The sequence below is a fragment of the Chenopodium quinoa genome, unplaced genomic scaffold (genome assembly GCF_001683475.1).
Source record: "Chenopodium quinoa cultivar QQ74 unplaced genomic scaffold, ASM168347v1, whole genome shotgun sequence".
Taxonomy (NCBI): Eukaryota; Viridiplantae; Streptophyta; class Magnoliopsida; order Caryophyllales; family Amaranthaceae; genus Chenopodium; species Chenopodium quinoa.
In genome coordinates this window covers 1,546,988-1,550,563 of record NW_018743099.1, presented here as the reverse complement: position 1 = coordinate 1,550,563, position 3,576 = coordinate 1,546,988, and positions in this window count along the sequence as shown.

The following is a 3,576-nucleotide window of genomic DNA, read 5'->3' as shown; positions in this document are numbered from 1 at the left end:
AATATTAAACCTTTCACGTCTAGGGAGAAGGCAACTTCGAACTTGGCTAGGTATGTCTAGAACTAATGTATGAGGAATTTTTAGAGAGGGAAGGTTTAGAATAAGAATAGATAGAGAGAAAGTTTCTAGCTTTTAGAGAGAGAATAGAGAGAGATGATGATTGTGAATGATTAAAAAGGGGAATTACGACCCCTATTTATCGAAAAAATAGCTCGGGATATGATAGAAAACAATTCGAGTCCTATTTGGAATAAAAGACCTCCTGTCGTCAACGACAAGAGTTAGCGCCGGACGACAGGAGCAGCGCCAGGTGACAGGTATCAGCGTTAGGCGACAAACCTGTCGTTTGGCGCTGGGACTGTTTTTTTTTTTGTGGATTTTGTTTTATCATATCTTTTGATCCAAAATTCCAAATAAGTCATATAATATGTCTTTGGAAATATCTTGAAGTCTAATTTCCAACACAATTATAATCAAATTAAAATATTTAATAGATAAAAAGATATGGCCGAAATATTAGAAGGGTGTCAGTTTTGTAGAGTTTCGTATTTCTTTCATATCTTTTTCGTTATAGCTCGGAATTAATATTATAATATATCAATGGAAAGATAATTTCAAGATCTATGCAACCATATAAGATTTGGATAAATATATTAGGCAGAAATATAATATAAGACTTTCTTTGAACATCTTTAAATTTGAATAGAATCAGGACTTAAAAAAAGGAAAGTTTTATTGAATTTCAAATTCTTTGATTTTATCTTTTCAAAAAGGACAATTAAGATCTTTTAGAAACTCATAGAAGATTTTAATAAATCCTAATTAGTTTAGGAATAGTATTAAACCTTTGGACCCTCCACATGATCATTGGGCCATAGGTAAAATCCGGTTGAGCCCAATTTAGTATTTTAGCCATAACTTCCTCATTATTCATCGGAATTGGGCTTATAATATATTGTTGGAAAGGTATTTTCGAGCCTAATCCAAATACACCATTATTGGACCCTTATCAAGGACCAAACTGTTGAGTCCCTTAGGTTTTGATTGATAGTTTTGAATGATGACAAACAGCTAAGGGAAACAGGTCCTTGAAAGTGTTCGATACAGTTGGGGGAACCAGCTAACATAGAACACTGTTTCCCCAGACAAGTTATTACTTACATGAGTTTTCTTATTGAACTAACTTGTCTTTATACAGGGAACAGTTATATGATAAAAGTGTTATGTACTGGTAGGGAACCAGTATGTACTGTTTCCATGGTTGCTACGTGGTAAAGCAGTCACATACTCTTTATTGTGCATTAACCATGTTACATGTGCAGTAGTTGAGTTGATTCCAAGACTTGGAGCATAGAAGCCTTTCGAAGATATTTCGAAGAAAGATTGTTTGCTCATAATAGAAGTATTCAAGGAAGATTCAAGTCTTGAAGATTACATGAAGAAAAGACGATTTATGCTTTAATATGTTATCTAGGTTTTCATGTAATATGCTCCGTAGTATGCTTGCATGTTTGGGTTATATAAGTGCTTAAAAATATATTGAAGTATGATATGAAATCTGGTACAAAGTTGGAACAGGTTTCATAACATGTTTCAATTCAGGGAACCAGGTCGGGGAACCAGGTTCACTGTATTCGAGCTGCCGTTTTGGAAAAAGATTTTACAAAAAGATTTTTTCGAAAAGATTATCTTGAAAATATTTTGTGCAGCTGGAAATAAGATGAAATATTCTTGGTTACCTAAAAACTAGGAGTATTTATCTTAATTGATTCTATCTTTGTGATTAAATCAAATAAGATAAAAACTTTCCTAAAATTACATTATATCTTATTCTCTAAGATTGTGTGATTTAAGGAAACTAGGTTTTAGGAATCTAAGCTTATATAAACTCATCTTATTTCACATATTTCGTGTGCCTCTCCAGAAATCAAAAGAGCAATTATTTGAGAGCATATACTTAAGCACTAATCCCATTCATCAAGTCATATACAAGAGCATTCTAGTACTTAAATATTTTCTCTTAATTAGCTTCGTAGAAGTGAGATCAAAGGGGAGTTCTTGATTCTTGTATTGAGTCTTTAACAAAGGGGTTAAAGGCTGGGTGAGTGTTTGTGAGTTCAAACACATTGGGCTTACGAGTGTAAGTCGAGAGCACACTCGGAGTAGAGTGTGGGGTTTGCTGGTTCCCGGAGTAGGGAACAGCAGAGTGTTCTTTGTCTTTGTTTTTCGGAGTAGATTAATAAAGAACTTAGGATAGGAGGACGTAGGCCTGAGTTGGCTGAACCTCGTTAAATTTGTTGTGTTCTTTATTGCTTTGTTTTATTTCGTTAAATTTGTTGTCTTCTTTATTGCTTATTTATATTCCGCTGCGTACGGGAACCAGCACAACTGGTTCCTCACACATAATCCGAAAAGAAGCAAAATTAGCCAACGATTACTTAACACTCAATTCACCCCCCCCCCTCTTGAGTGCCCATTGAACCTTCAATTGGTATCAGAGCCTAAGCTTCTCGAAAGAGTAACATCTAGAGGAGTTAAGAATGAGTACTCAAGAATTAAGTGCAATCGGTTATGACAACAAGTCACCCAAGTTTAATGGAAATAATTATGCTTGGTGGAAGAACAGGATCCAGAATGTTATCATGGGTATTGATTATGAATGCTGGCTCGTAGTTAAAAATGGTCCTAATATCATTCTCAAGACAGATGTTGAGGGGAACCAGGTTCCCAAGAAAGATAGCGAATTGGTCACTGCTGATTACAAGTTGCTGGAGAAGAATGCTAAGGCAATGTCAATACTACAACAAGCAATAGGTGAGACCGAAACAAATCGTATATCTGGCTGCAGTAGTGCTAAGGAGATATGGGACACCCTTGAACTTGCGTTTGAGGGAACCAGTGAGGTAAAACGGTCTAAAATTGATTTAATCATGTCTAAATATGAATTGTTTGCCATGAATAAAAATGAAAAAATCAATGATTGCTTTCGTAGGTTTATGACTATTGTAAATGATCTTAGATCTCTTGGTAAAAATTTATCTGACGAGGATCTTGTGAGAAAATTATTGCGTAGTTTAACAGATGCATGGACAGCCAAGGTAACAGCAGTATATGAAGCAAAGGATCTGTCTACCTTGTCTCTGGAACAGCTGATTGGTTCCCTTATGACTCATGAGATGCTGATTGACTCTAAGTCTGAGAAGGAACCAGCAAAAGGCATGGCGCTTAAGGGAACAGTAGAAGATGATGAAGATGAAATTAGCATGATTGCAAAAAGATTTGAGAGATCTCTTCGAGATCAAAGAAAGAATTTCAAAGGTAAGCATTTTAAAAACTATAAAAAATCTAACTCTAATTCTTCTTCTACAGGATGTTTCAAGTGTGGAGAAAAAGGACATCTTATTCGAGATTGTCCTAAGTGGAATGACAAACAGTCTAAATCCGGAGATAAACAAGCATACAAGAATGCCATGATAGCTTCCATGTGGGGAGACTCTGACTCAGGGTCAGATGAGGAAGAAGGATCACCCAACTCAGATGTTTGCCTAACTGCCTTTACAAACATCAAGGAAAACA